We start from the raw sequence: 15,884 nt of genomic DNA on the forward strand, positions 1-15,884 counted from the left end.
AATATCCACTAAATGAGGGAATGATATGTGTGAGGGTACCCCAGTAGAGTTCCAAATGTGTGTGGGTAGAATATATATCCCACGGGGGTAAAACTGAAAAAAGTTGAAAAAAAAATTTTTTTTGGACTTAGTCATTTTTCCGGCGTTTATCAGACTTTCAGATAGGGCAAATGTCAGTGAGCGTTCCGATTTCAGTTCCAGAGCGATTTGCCCAATGAGTCCTTGATATTTAGTCATTTTCAGCCAATTTTCTGGATTTTTGAAAAATTCACTTTTTTGTGAAAATATCCACTAAATGAGGGAATAATATGTGTGAGGGTACCCCAGGAGAGTTCCAAATGTGTGTGGGTAGAATATATATCCCACGGGGGTAAAATTGAAAAAAGTTGAAAAAAATTTTTTTTTGGACTTAGTTATTTTTCCGGCGTTTATCAGACTTTCAGATAGGGAAAATGTCAGTGAGCATTCCGATTTCAGTTCCAGAGCGATTCGCCCAATGAGTCTTTGATATTTAGTCATTTTCAGCCATTTTCTGGATTTTTGAAAAATTAACATTTTTGTGAAAATATCCACTAAATGAGGGAATAATATGTGTGAGGGTACCCCAGTAGAGTTCCAAATGTGTGTGGGTAGAATATATATCCCACGGGGGTAAAACTGAAAAAAGTTGAAAAAAAAATTTTTTTTGGACTTAGTCATTTTTCCGGCGTTTATCAGACTTTCAGATAGGGCAAATGTCAGTGAGCGTTCCGATTTCAGTTCCAGAGCGATTTTCCCAATGAGTCCTTGATATTTAGTCATTTTCAGCCAATTTTCTGGATTTTTGAAAAATTCACTTTTTTGTGAAAATATCCACTAAATGAGGGAATAATATGTGTGAGGGTACCCCAGGAGAGTTCCAAATGTGTGTGGGTAGAATATATATCCCACGGGGGTAAAACTGAAAAAAGTTGAAAAAAATTTTTTTTTTCGACTTAGTCATTTTTCCGGCGTTTATCAGACTTTCAGATAGGGCAAATGTCAGTGAGCGTTCCGATTTCAGTTCCAGAGCGATTCGCCCAATGAGTCTTTGATATTTAGTCACTTTCATCCAATTTTCTGGATTTTTGAAAAATTCACTTTTTTGTGAAAATATCCACTAAATGAGGGAATAATATGTGTGAGGGTACCCCAGTAGAGTTCCAAATGTGTGTGGGTAGAATATATATCCCACGGGGGTAAAACTGAAAAAAGTTGAAAAAAAATTTTTTTTTTCGACTTAGTCATTTTTCCGGCGTTTATCAGAATTTCAGATAGGGCAAATGTCAGTGAGCATTCCGATTTCAGTTCCAGAGCGATTCGCCCAATGAGTCCTTGATATTTAGTCATTTTCATCCAATTTCTGGATTTTTGAAAAATTAACTTTTTTGTGAAAATATCCACTAAATGAGGGAATAATATGTGTGAGGGTACCCCAGAAGAGTTCCAAATGTGTGTGGGTAGAATATATATCCCACGGGGGTAAAATTGAAAAAAGTTGAAAAATTTTTTTTTTTGGACTTAGTCATTTTTCCGGCGTTTATCAGACTTTCAGATAGGGCAAATGTCAGTGAGCGTTCCGATTTCAGTTCCAGAGCGATTCGCCCAATGAGTCTTTGATATTTAGTCACTTTCATCCAATTTTCTGGATTTTTGAAAAATTCACTTTTTTGTGAAAATATCCACTAAATGAGGGAATAATATGTGTGAGGGTACCCCAGGAGAGTTCCAAATGTGTGTGGGTAGAATATATATCCCACGGGGGTAAAATTGAAAAAAGTTGAAAAAAATTTTTTTTTGGACTTAGTTATTTTTCCGGCGTTTATCAGACTTTCAGATAGGGAAAATGTCAGTGAGCATTCCGATTTCAGTTCCAGAGCGATTCGCCCAATGAGTCCTTGATATTTAGTCATTTTCAGCCATTTTCTGGATTTTTGAAAAATTAACTTTTTTGTGAAAATATCCACTAAATGAGGGAATAATATGTGTGAGGGTACCCCAGTAGAGTTCCAAATGTGTGTGGGTAGAATATATATCCCACGGGGGTAAAACTGAAAAAAGTTGAAAAAAAAATTTTTTTTGGACTTAGTCATTTTTCCGGTGTTTATCAGACTTTCAGATAGGGCAAATGTCAGTGAGCGTTCCGATTTCAGTTCCAGAGCGATTTGCCCAATGAGTCCTTGATATTTAGTCATTTTCAGCCAATTTTCTGGATTTTTGAAAAATTCACTTTTTTGTGAAAATATCCACTAAATGAGGGAATAATATGTGTGAGGGTACCCCAGGAGAGTTCCAAATGTGTGTGGGTAGAATATATATCCCACGGGGGTAAAACTGAAAAAAGTTGAAAAAATTTTTTTTTTTCGACTTAGTCATTTTTCCGGCGTTTATCAGACTTTCAGATAGGGCAAATGTCAGTGAGCATTCCGATTTCAGTTCCAGAGCGATTCGCCCAATGAGTCCTTGATATTTAGTCATTTTCATCCAAATTCTGGATTTTTGAAAAATTAACTTTTTTGTGAAAATATCCACTAAATGAGGGAATAATATGTGTGAGGGTACCCCAGAAGAGTTCCAAATGTGTGTGGGTAGAATATATATCCCACGGGGGTAAAATTGAAAAAAGTTGAAAAATTTTTTTTTTTGGACTTAGTCATTTTTCCGGCGTTTATCAGACTTTCAGATAGGGCAAATGTCAGTGAGCGTTCCGATTTCAGTTCCAGAGCGATTCGCCCAATGAGTCCTTGATATTTATTCATTTTCAGCCAATTTTCTGGATTTTTGAAAAATTCACTTTTTTGTGAAAATATCCACTAAATGAGGGAATAATATGTGTGAGGGTACCCCAGTAGAGTTCCAAATGTGTGTGGGTAGAATATATATCCCACGGGGGTAAAACTGAAAAAAGTTGAAAAAAAATTTTTTTTTGGACTTAGTCATTTTTCCGGCGTTTATCAGACTTTCAGATAGGGCAAATGTCAGTGAGCGTTCCGATTTCAGTTCCAGAGCGATTTGCCCAATGAGTCCTTGATATTTAGTCATTTTCAGCCAATTTTCTGGATTTTTGAAAAATTCACTTTTTTGTGAAAATATCCACTAGATGAGGGAATAATATGTGTGAGGGTACCCCAGGAGAGTTCCAAATGTGTGTGGGTAGAATATATATCCCACGGGGGTAAAATTGAAAAAAGTTGAAAAATTTTTTTTTTTGGACTTAGTCATTTTTCCGGCGTTTATCAGACTTTCAGATAGGGCAAATGTCAGTGAGCGTTCCGATTTCAGTTCCAGAGCGATTCGCCCAATGAGTCCTTGATATTTATTCATTTTTAGCCAATTTTCTGGATTTTTGAAAAATTCACTTTTTTCTGAAAATATCCACTAAATGAGGGAATAATATGTGTGAGGGTACCCCAGTAGAGTTCCAAATGTGTGTGGGTAGAATATATATCCCACGGGGGTAAAACTGAAAAAAGTTGAAAAAAAAATTTTTTTTGGACTTAGTCATTTTTCCGGCGTTTATCAGACTTTCAGATAGGGCAAATGTCAGTGAGCGTTCCGATTTCAGTTCCAGAGCGATTTGCCCAATGAGTCCTTGATATTTAGTCATTTTCAGCCAATTTTCTGGATTTTTGAAAAATTCACTTTTTTGTGAAAATATCCACTAAATGAGGGAATAATATGTGTGAGGGTACCCCAGGAGAGTTCCAAATGTGTGTGGGTAGAATATATATCCCACGGGGGTAAAACTGAAAAAAGTTGAAAAAAAATTTTTTTTTTCGACTTAGTCATTTTTCCGGCGTTTATCAGACTTTCAGATAGGGCAAATGTCAGTGAGCATTCCGATTTCAGCTCCAGAGCGATTCGCCCAATGAGTCCTTGATATTTAGTCATTTTCATCCAATTTCTGGATTTTTGAAAAATTAACTTTTTTGTGAAAATATACACTAAATGAGGGAATAATATGTGTGAGGGTACCCCAGAAGAGTTCCAAATGTGTGTGGGTAGAATATATATCCCACGGGGGTAAAATTGAAAAAAGTTGAAAAAAATTTTTTTTTTGGACTTAGTCATTTTTCCGACGTTTATCAGACTTTCAGATAGGGCAAATGTCAGTGAGCGTTCCGATTTCAGTTCCAGAGCGATTCGCCCAATGAGTCCTTGATATTTATTCATTTTCAGCCAATTTTCTGGATTTTTGAAAAATTCACTTTTTTGTGAAAATATCCACTAAATGAGGGAATAGTATGTGTGAGGGTACCCCAGTAGAGTTCCAAATGTGTGTGGGTAGAATATATATCCCACGGGGGTAAAACTGAAAAAAGTTGAAAAAAAAATTTTTTTTGGACTTAGTCATTTTTCCGGCGTTCATCAGACTTTCAGATAGGGCAAATGTCAGTGAGCGTTCCGATTTCAGTTCCAGAGCGATTTGCCCAATGAGTCCTTGATATTTAGTCATTTTCAGCCAATTTTCTGGATTTTTGAAAAATTCACTTTTTTGTGAAAATATCCACTAAATGAGGGAATAATATGTGTGAGGGTACCCCAGGAGAGTTCCAAATGTGTGTGGGTAGAATATATATCCCACGGGGGTAAAATTGAAAAAAGTTGAAAAAAATTTTTTTTTGGACTTAGTTATTTTTCCGGCGTTTATCAGACTTTCAGATAGGGCAAATGTCAGTGAGCGTTCCGATTTCAGTTCCAGAGCGATTTGCCCAATGAGTCCTTGATATTTAGTCATTTTCAGCCAATTTTCTGGATTTTTGAAAAATTCACTTTTTTGTGAAAATATCCACTAAATGAGGGAATAATATGTGTGAGGGTACCCCAGGAGAGTTCCAAATGTGTGTGGGTAGAATATATATCCCACGGGGGTAAAACTGAAAAAATTGAAAAAAAATTTTTTTTTTCGACTTAGTCATTTTTCCGGCGTTTATCAGACTTTCAGATAGGGCAAATGTCAGTGAGCATTCCGATTTCAGCTCCAGAGCGATTCGCCCAATGAGTCCTTGATATTTAGTCATTTTCATCCAATTTCTGGATTTTTGAAAAATTAACTTTTTTGTGAAAATATCCACTAAATGAGGGAATAATATGTGTGAGGGTACCCCAGAAGAGTTCCAAATGTGTGTGGGTAGAATATATATCCCACGGGGGTAAAATTGAAAAAAGTTGAAAAAAATTTTTTTTTTGGACTTAGTCGTTTTTCCGACGTTTATCAGACTTTCAGATAGGGCAAATGTCAGTGAGCGTTCCGATTTCAGTTCCACAGCGATTCGCCCAATGAGTCCTTGATATTTATTCATTTTCAGCCAATTTTCTGGATTTTTGAAAAATTCACTTTTTTGTGAAAATATCCACTAAATGAGGGAATGATATGTGTGAGGGTACCCCAGTAGAGTTCCAAATGTGTGTGGGTAGAATATATATCCCACGGGGGTAAAACTGAAAAAAGTTGAAAAAAAAATTTTTTTTGGACTTAGTCATTTTTCCGGCGTTTATCAGACTTTCAGATAGGGCAAATGTCAGTGAGCGTTCCGATTTCAGTTCCAGAGCGATTTGCCCAATGAGTCCTTGATATTTAGTCATTTTCAGCCAATTTTCTGGATTTTTGAAAAATTCACTTTTTTGTGAAAATATCCACTAAATGAGGGAATAATATGTGTGAGGGTACCCCAGGAGAGTTCCAAATGTGTGTGGGTAGAATATATATCCCACGGGGGTAAAATTGAAAAAAGTTGAAAAAAATTTTTTTTTGGACTTAGTTATTTTTCCGGCGTTTATCAGACTTTCAGATAGGGAAAATGTCAGTGAGCATTCCGATTTCAGTTCCAGAGCGATTCGCCCAATGAGTCCTTGATATTTAGTCATTTTCAGCCATTTTCTGGATTTTTGAAAAATTAACATTTTTGTGAAAATATCCACTAAATGAGGGAATAATATGTGTGAGGGTACCCCAGTAGAGTTCCAAATGTGTGTGGGTAGAATATATATCCCACGGGGGTAAAACTGAAAAAAGTTGAAAAAAAAATTTTTTTTGGACTTAGTCATTTTTCCGGCGTTTATCAGACTTTCAGATAGGGCAAATGTCAGTGAGCGTTCCGATTTCAGTTCCAGAGCGATTTTCCCAATGAGTCCTTGATATTTAGTCATTTTCAGCCAATTTTCTGGATTTTTGAAAAATTCACTTTTTTGTGAAAATATCCACTAAATGAGGGAATAATATGTGTGAGGGTACCCCAGGAGAGTTCCAAATGTGTGTGGGTAGAATATATATCCCACGGGGGTAAAACTGAAAAAAGTTGAAAAAAAATTTTTTTTTTCGACTTAGTCATTTTTCCGGCGTTTATCAGAATTTCAGATAGGGCAAATGTCAGTGAGCATTCCGATTTCAGTTCCAGAGCGATTCGCCCAATGAGTCCTTGATATTTAGTCATTTTCATCCAATTTCTGGATTTTTGAAAAATTAACTTTTTTGTGAAAATATCCACTAAATGAGGGAATAATATGTGTGAGGGTACCCCAGAAGAGTTCCAAATGTGTGTGGGTAGAATATATATCCCACGGGGGTAAAATTGAAAAAAGTTGAAAAATTTTTTTTTTTGGACTTAGTCATTTTTCCGGCGTTTATCAGACTTTCAGATAGGGCAAATGTCAGTGAGCGTTCCGATTTCAGTTCCAGAGCGATTCGCCCAATGAGTCTTTGATATTTAGTCACTTTCATCCAATTTTCTGGATTTTTGAAAAATTCACTTTTTTGTGAAAATATCCACTAAATGAGGGAATAATATGTGTGAGGGTACCCCAGTAGAGTTCCAAATGTGTGTGGGTAGAATATATATCCCACGGGGGTAAAACTGAAAAAAGTTGAAAAAAAATTTTTTTTTTCGACTTAGTCATTTTTCCGGCGTTTATCAGAATTTCAGATAGGGCAAATGTCAGTGAGCATTCCGATTTCAGTTCCAGAGCGATTCGCCCAATGAGTCCTTGATATTTAGTCATTTTCATCCAATTTCTGGATTTTTGAAAAATTAACTTTTTTGTGAAAATATCCACTAAATGAGGGAATAATATGTGTGAGGGTACCCCAGAAGAGTTCCAAATGTGTGTGGGTAGAATATATATCCCACGGGGGTAAAATTGAAAAAAGTTGAAAAAAATTTTTTTTTTGGACTTAGTCATTTTTCCGACGTTTATCAGACTTTCAGATAGGGCAAATGTCAGTGAGCGTTCCGATTTCAGTTCCAGAGCGATTCGCCCAATGAGTCCTTGATATTTATTCATTTTCAGCCAATTTTCTGGATTTTTGAAAAATTCACTTTTTTGTGAAAATATCCACTAAATGAGGGAATAATATGTGTGAGGGTACCCCAGTAGAGTTCCAAATGTGTGTGGGTAGAATATATATCCCACGGGGGTAAAACTGAAAAAAGTTGAAAAAAAAATTTTTTTTGGACTTAGTCATTTTTCCGGCGTTTATCAGACTTTCAGATAGGGCAAATGTCAGTGAGCGTTCCGATTTCAGTTCCAGAGCGATTTGTCCAATGAGTCCTTGATATTTAGTCATTTTCAGCCAATTTTCTGGATTTTTGAAAAATTCACTTTTTTGTGAAAATATCCACTAAATGAGGGAATAATATGTGTGAGGGTACCCCAGGAGAGTTCCAAATGTGTGTGGGTAGAATATATATCCCACGGGGGTAAAATTGAAAAAAGTTGAAAAAAAATTTTTTTTGGACTTAGTTATTTTTCCGGCGTTTATCAGACTTTCAGATAGGGCAAATGTCAGTGAGCATTCCGATTTCAGTTCCAGAGCGATTCGCCCAATGAGTCCTTGATATTTAGTCATTTTCAGCCATTTTCTGGATTTTTGAAAAATTCACTTTTTTGTGAAATTATCCACTAAATGAGGGAATAATATGTGTGAGGGTACCCCAGAAGAGTTCCAAATGTGTGTGGGTAGAATATATATCCCACGGGGGTAAAATTGAAAAAAGTTGAAAAAAAATTTTTTTTTGGACTTAGTCATTTTTCCGACGTTTATCAGACTTTCAGATAGGGCAAATGTCAGTGAGCGTTCCGATTTCAGTTCCAGAGCGATTCGCCCAATGAGTCCTTGATATTTATTCATTTTCAGCCAATTTTCTGGATTTTTGAAAAATTCACTTTTTTTGTGAAAATATCCACTAAATGAGGGAATAATATGTGTGAGGGTACCCCAGTAGAGTTCCAAATGTGTGTGGGTAGAATATATATCCCACGGGGGTAAAACTGAAAAAAGTTGAAAAAAAATTTTTTTTGGACTTAGTCATTTTTCCGGCGTTTATCAGACTTTCAGATAGGGCAAATGTCAGTGAGCGTTCCGATTTCAGTTCCAGAGCGATTTGCCCAATGAGTCCTTGATATTTAGTCATTTTCAGCCAATTTTCTGGATTTTTGAAAAATTCACTTTTTTGTGAAACTATCCACTAAATGAGGGAATAATATGTGTGAGGGTACCCCAGGAGAGTTCCAAATGTGTGTGGGTAGAATATATATCCCACGGGGGTAAAATTGAAAAAAGTTGAAAAAAATTTTTTTTTGGACTTAGTTATTTTTCCGGCGTTTATCAGACTTTCAGATAGGGCAAATGTCAGTGAGCATTCAGATTTCAGTTCCAGAGCGATTTGCCCAATGAGTCCTTGATATTTAGTCATTTTCAGCCATTTTCTGGATTTTTGAAAAATTAACTTTTTTGTGAAAATATCCACTAAATGAGGGAATAATATGTGTGAGGGTACCCCAGAAGAGTTCCAAATGTGTGTGAGTAGAATATATATCCCACGGGGGTAAAATTGAAAAAAGTTGAAAAAATTTTTTTTTTGGACTTAGTCATTTTTCCGGCGTTTATCAGACTTTCAGATAGGGCAAATGTCAGTGAGCATTCCGATTTCAGTTCCAGAGCGATTCGCCCAATGAGTCCTTGATATTTAGTCATTTTCATCCAATTTCTGGATTTTTGAAAAATTAACTTTTTTGTGAAAATATCCACTAAATGAGGGAATAATATGTGTGAGGGTACCCCAGGAGAGTTCCAAATGTGTGTGGGTAGAATATATATCCCACGGGGGTAAAACTGAAAAAAGTTGAAAAAAATATTTTTTTTGGACTTAGTCATTTTTCTGGCGTTTATCAGACTTTCAGATAGGGCAAATGTCAGTGAGCGTTCCGATTTCAGTTCCAGAGCGATTTGCCCAATGAGTCCTTGATATTTAGTCATTTTCAGCCAATTTTCTGGATTTTTGAAAAATTCACTTTTTTGTGAAAATATCCACTAAATGAGGGAATAATATGTGTGAGGGTACCCCAGTAGAGTTCCAAATGTGTGTGGGTAGAATATATATCCCACGGGGGTAAAACTGAAAAAAGTTGAAAAAAAATTTTTTTTTTCGACTTAGTCATTTTTCCGGCGTTTATCAGAATTTCAGATAGGGCAAATGTCAGTGAGCATTCCGATTTCAGTTCCAGAGCGATTCGCCCAATGAGTCCTTGATATTTAGTCATTTTCATCCAATTTCTGGATTTTTGAAAAATTAACTTTTTTGTGAAAATATCCACTAAATGAGGGAATAATATGTGTGAGGGTACCCCAGAAGAGTTCCAAATGTGTGTGGGTAGAATATATATCCCACGGGGGTAAAATTGAAAAAAGTTGAAAAAAATTTTTTTTTTGGACTTAGTCATTTTTCCGACGTTTATCAGACTTTCAGATAGGGCAAATGTCAGTGAGCGTTCCGATTTCAGTTCCAGAGCGATTCGCCCAATGAGTCCTTGATATTTATTCATTTTCAGCCAATTTTCTGGATTTTTGAAAAATTCACTTTTTTGTGAAAATATCCACTAAATGAGGGAATAATATGTGTGAGGGTACCCCAGTAGAGTTCCAAATGTGTGTGGGTAGAATATATATCCCACGGGGGTAAAACTGAAAAAAGTTGAAAAAAAAATTTTTTTTGGACTTAGTCATTTTTCCGGCGTTTATCAGACTTTCAGATAGGGCAAATGTCAGTGAGCGTTCCGATTTCAGTTCCAGAGCGATTTGTCCAATGAGTCCTTGATATTTAGTCATTTTCAGCCAATTTTCTGGATTTTTGAAAAATTCACTTTTTTGTGAAAATATCCACTAAATGAGGGAATAATATGTGTGAGGGTACCCCAGGAGAGTTCCAAATGTGTGTGGGTAGAATATATATCCCACGGGGGTAAAATTGAAAAAAGTTGAAAAAAAATTTTTTTTGGACTTAGTTATTTTTCCGGCGTTTATCAGACTTTCAGATAGGGCAAATGTCAGTGAGCATTCCGATTTCAGTTCCAGAGCGATTCGCCCAATGAGTCCTTGATATTTAGTCATTTTCAGCCATTTTCTGGATTTTTGAAAAATTCACTTTTTTGTGAAATTATCCACTAAATGAGGGAATAATATGTGTGAGGGTACCCCAGAAGAGTTCCAAATGTGTGTGGGTAGAATATATATCCCACGGGGGTAAAATTGAAAAAAGTTGAAAAAAAATTTTTTTTTGGACTTAGTCATTTTTCCGACGTTTATCAGACTTTCAGATAGGGCAAATGTCAGTGAGCGTTCCGATTTCAGTTCCAGAGCGATTCGCCCAATGAGTCCTTGATATTTATTCATTTTCAGCCAATTTTCTGGATTTTTGAAAAATTCACTTTTTTTGTGAAAATATCCACTAAATGAGGGAATAATATGTGTGAGGGTACCCCAGTAGAGTTCCAAATGTGTGTGGGTAGAATATATATCCCACGGGGGTAAAACTGAAAAAAGTTGAAAAAAAATTTTTTTTGGACTTAGTCATTTTTCCGGCGTTTATCAGACTTTCAGATAGGGCAAATGTCAGTGAGCGTTCCGATTTCAGTTCCAGAGCGATTTGCCCAATGAGTCCTTGATATTTAGTCATTTTCAGCCAATTTTCTGGATTTTTGAAAAATTCACTTTTTTGTGAAACTATCCACTAAATGAGGGAATAATATGTGTGAGGGTACCCCAGGAGAGTTCCAAATGTGTGTGGGTAGAATATATATCCCACGGGGGTAAAATTGAAAAAAGTTGAAAAAAATTTTTTTTTGGACTTAGTTATTTTTCCGGCGTTTATCAGACTTTCAGATAGGGCAAATGTCAGTGAGCATTCAGATTTCAGTTCCAGAGCGATTCGCCCAATGAGTCCTTGATATTTAGTCATTTTCAGCCATTTTCTGGATTTTTGAAAAATTAACTTTTTTGTGAAAATATCCACTAAATGAGGGAATAATATGTGTGAGGGTACCCCAGAAGAGTTCCAAATGTGTGTGAGTAGAATATATATCCCACGGGGGTAAAATTGAAAAAAGTTGAAAAAATTTTTTTTTTGGACTTAGTCATTTTTCCGGCGTTTATCAGACTTTCAGATAGGGCAAATGTCAGTGAGCATTCCGATTTCAGTTCCAGAGCGATTCGCCCAATGAGTCCTTGATATTTAGTCATTTTCATCCAATTTCTGGATTTTTGAAAAATTAACTTTTTTGTGAAAATATCCACTAAATGAGGGAATAATATGTGTGAGGGTACCCCAGGAGAGTTCCAAATGTGTGTGGGTAGAATATATATCCCACGGGGGTAAAACTGAAAAAAGTTGAAAAAAATATTTTTTTTGGACTTAGTCATTTTTCCGGCGTTTATCAGACTTTCAGATAGGGCAAATGTCAGTGAGCGTTCCGATTTCAGTTCCAGAGCGATTTGCCCAATGAGTCCTTGATATTTAGTCATTTTCAGCCAATTTTCTGGATTTTTGAAAAATTCACTTTTTTGTGAAAATATCCACTAAATGAGGGAATAATATGTGTGAGGGTACCCCAGGAGAGTTCCAAATGTGTGTGGGTAGAATATAAATCCCACGGGGGTAAAACTGAAAAAAGTTGAAAAAAAATTTGTTTTTTCGACTTAGTCATTTTTCCGGCGTTTATCAGACTTTCAGATAGGGCAAATGTCAGTGAGCATTCCGATTTCAGTTCCAGAGCGATTCGCCCAATGAGTCCTTGATATTTAGTCATTTTCATCCAATTTCTGGATTTTTGAAAAATTAACTTTTTTGTGAAAATATCCACTAAATGAGGGAATAATATGTGTGAGGGTACCCCAGAAGAGTTCCAAATGTGTGTGGGTAGAATATATATCCCACGGGGGTAAAACTGAAAAAAGTTGAAAAAAAAATTTTTTTTGGACTTAGTCATTTTTCTGGCGTTTATCAGACTTTCAGATAGGGCAAATGTCAGTGAGCGTTCCGATTTCAGTTCCAGAGCGATTTGCCCAATGAGTCCTTGATATTTAGTCATTTTCAGCCAATTTTCTGGATTTTTGAAAAATTCACTTTTTTGTGAAAATATCCACTAAATGAGGGAATAATATGTGTGAGGGTACCCCAGGAGAGTTCCAAATGTGTGTGGGTAGAATATATATCCCACGGGGGTAAAATTGAAAAAAGTTGAAAAAAATTTTTTTTTGGACTTAGTTATTTTTCCGGCGTTTATCAGACTTTCAGATAGGGCAAATGTCAGTGAGCATTCCGATTTCAGTTCCAGAGCGATTCGCCCAATGAGTCCTTGATATTTAGTAATTTTCAGCCATTTTCTGGATTTTTGAAAAATTCACTTTTTTGTGAAAATATCCACTAAATGAGGGAATAATATGTGTGAGGGTACCCCAGAAGAGTTCCAAATGTGTGTGAGTAGAATATATATCCCACGGGGGTAAAATTGAAAAAAGTTGAAAAAATTTTTTTTTTGGACTTAGTCATTTTTCCGGCGTTTATCAGACTTTCAGATAGGGCAAATGTCAGTGAGCATTCCGATTTCAGTTCCAGAGCGATTCGCCCAATGAGTCCTTGATATTTAGTCATTTTCATCCAATTTCTGGATTTTTGAAAAATTAACTTTTTTGTGAAAATATCCACTAAATGAGGGAATAATATGTGTGAGGGTACCCCAGGAGAGTTCCAAATGTGTGTGGGTAGAATATATATCCCACGGGGGTAAAACTGAAAAAAGTTGAAAAAAATATTTTTTTTGGACTTAGTCATTTTTCCGGCGTTTATCAGACTTTCAGATAGGGCAAATGTCAGTGAGCGTTCCGATTTCAGTTCCAGAGCGATTTGCCCAATGAGTCCTTGATATTTAGTCATTTTCAGCCAATTTTCTGGATTTTTGAAAAATTCACTTTTTTGTGAAAATATCCACTAAATGAGGGAATAATATGTGTGAGGGTACCCCAGGAGAGTTCCAAATGTGTGTGGGTAGAATATAAATCCCACGGGGGTAAAACTGAAAAAAGTTGAAAAAAAATTTGTTTTTTCGACTTAGTCATTTTTCCGGCGTTTATCAGACTTTCAGATAGGGCAAATGTCAGTGAGCATTCCGATTTCAGTTCCAGAGCGATTCGCCCAATGAGTCCTTGATATTTAGTCATTTTCATCCAATTTCTGGATTTTTGAAAAATTAACTTTTTTGTGAAAATATCCACTAAATGAGGGAATAATATGTGTGAGGGTACCCCAGAAGAGTTCCAAATGTGTGTGGGTAGAATATATATCCCACGGGGGTAAAACTGAAAAAAGTTGAAAAAAAAATTTTTTTTGGACTTAGTCATTTTTCCGGCGTTTATCAGACTTTCAGATAGGGCAAATGTCAGTGAGCGTTCCGATTTCAGTTCCAGAGCGATTTGCCCAATGAGTCCTTGATATTTAGTCATTTTCAGCCAATTTTCTGGATTTTTGAAAAATTCACTTTTTTGTGAAAATATCCACTAAATGAGGGAATAATATGTGTGAGGGTACCCCAGGAGAGTTCCAAATGTGTGTGGGTAGAATATATATCCCACGGGGGTAAAATTGAAAAAAGTTGAAAAAAATTTTTTTTTGGACTTAGTTATTTTTCCGGCGTTTATCAGACTTTCAGATAGGGCAAATGTCAGTGAGCATTCCGATTTCAGTTCCAGAGCGATTCGCCCAATGAGTCCTTGATATTTAGTCATTTTCAGCCATTTTCTGGATTTTTGAAAAATTCACTTTTTTGTGAAAATATCCACTAAATGAGGGAATAATATGTGTGAGGGTACCCCAGAAGAGTTCCAAATGTGTGTGAGTAGAATATATATCCAACGGGGGTAAAATTGAAAAAAGTTGAAAAAATTTTTTTTTTGGACTTAGTCATTTTTCCGGCGTTTATCAGACTTTCAGATAGGGCAAATGTCAGTGAGCATTCCGATTTCAGTTCCAGAGCGATTCGCCCAATGAGTCCTTGATATTTAGTCATTTTCAACCAATTTCTGGATTTTTGAAAAATTAACTTTTTTGTGAAAATATCCACTAAATGAGGGAATAATATGTGTGAGGGTACCCCAGTAGAGTTCCAAATGTGTGTGGGTAGAATATATATCCCACGGGGGTAAAACTGAAAAAAGTTGAAAAAAAAATTTTTTTTGGACTTAGTCATTTTTCCGGCGTTTATCAGACTTTCAGATAGGGCAAATGTCAGTGAGCGTTCCGATTTCAGTTCCAGAGCGATTTGCCCAATGAGTCCTTGATATTTAGTCATTTTCAGCCAATTTTCTGGATTTTTGAAAAATTCACTTTTTTGTGAAACTATCCACTAAATGAGGGAATAATATGTGTGAGGGTACCCCAGAAGAGTTCCAAATGTGTGTGAGTAGAATATATATCCCACGGGGGTAAAATTGAAAAAAGTTGAAAAAATTTTTTTTTTTGGACTTAGTCATTTTTCCGGCGTTTATCAGACTTTCAGATAGGGCAAATGTCAGTGAGCATTCCGATTTCAGTTCCAGAGCGATTCGCCCAATGAGTCCTTGATATTTAGTCATTTTCATCCAATTTCTGGATTTTTGAAAAATTAACTTTTTTGTGAAAATATCCACTAAATGAGGGAATAATATGTGTGAGGGTACCCCAGAAGAGTTCCAAATGTGTGTGAGTAGAATATATATCCCACGGGGGTAAAATTGAAAAAAGTTGAAAAAATTTTTTTTTTGGACTTAGTCATTTTTCCGGCGTTTATCAGACTTTCAGATAGGGCAAATGTCAGTGAGCATTCCGATTTCAGTTCCAGAGCGATTCGCCCAATGAGTCCTTGATATTTAGTCATTTTCATCCAATTTCTGGATTTTTGAAAAATTAACTTTTTTGTGAAAATATCCACTAAATGAGGGAATAATATGTGTGAGGGTACCCCAGGAGAGTTCCAAATGTGTGTGGGTAGAATATATATCCCACGGGGGTAAAACTGAAAAAAGTTGAAAAAAATATTTTTTTTGGACTTAGTCATTTTTCCGGCGTTTATCAGACTTTCAGATAGGGCAAATGTCAGTGAGCGTTCCGATTTCAGTTCCAGAGCGATTTGCCCAATGAGTCCTTGATATTTAGTCATTTTCAGCCAATTTTCTGGATTTTTGAAAAATTCACTTTTTTGTGAAAATATCCACTAAATGAGGGAATAATATGTGTGAGGGTACCCCAGGAGAGTTCCAAATGTGTGTGGGTAGAATATATATCCCACGGGGGTAAAACTGAAAAAAGTTGAAAAAAAATTTTTTTTTTCGACTTAGTCATTTTTCCGGCGTTTATCAGACTTTCAGATAGGGCAAATGTCAGTGAGCATTCCGATTTCAGTTCCAGAGCGATTCGCCCAATGAGTCCTTGATATTTAGTCATTTTCAGCCATTTTCTGGATTTTTGAAAAATTCACTTTTTTGTGAAATTATCCACTAAATGAGGGAATAATATGTGTGAGGGTACCCCAGAAGAGTTCCAAATGTGTGTGGGTAGAAT

The sequence above is a fragment of the Phyllobates terribilis genome, unplaced genomic scaffold, assembly GCF_046119375.1.
Source record: "Phyllobates terribilis strain yellow unplaced genomic scaffold, ASM4611937v1 Scaffold_9__5_contigs__length_417890890, whole genome shotgun sequence".
Lineage (NCBI taxonomy): Eukaryota > Metazoa > Chordata > Amphibia > Anura > Dendrobatidae > Phyllobates > Phyllobates terribilis.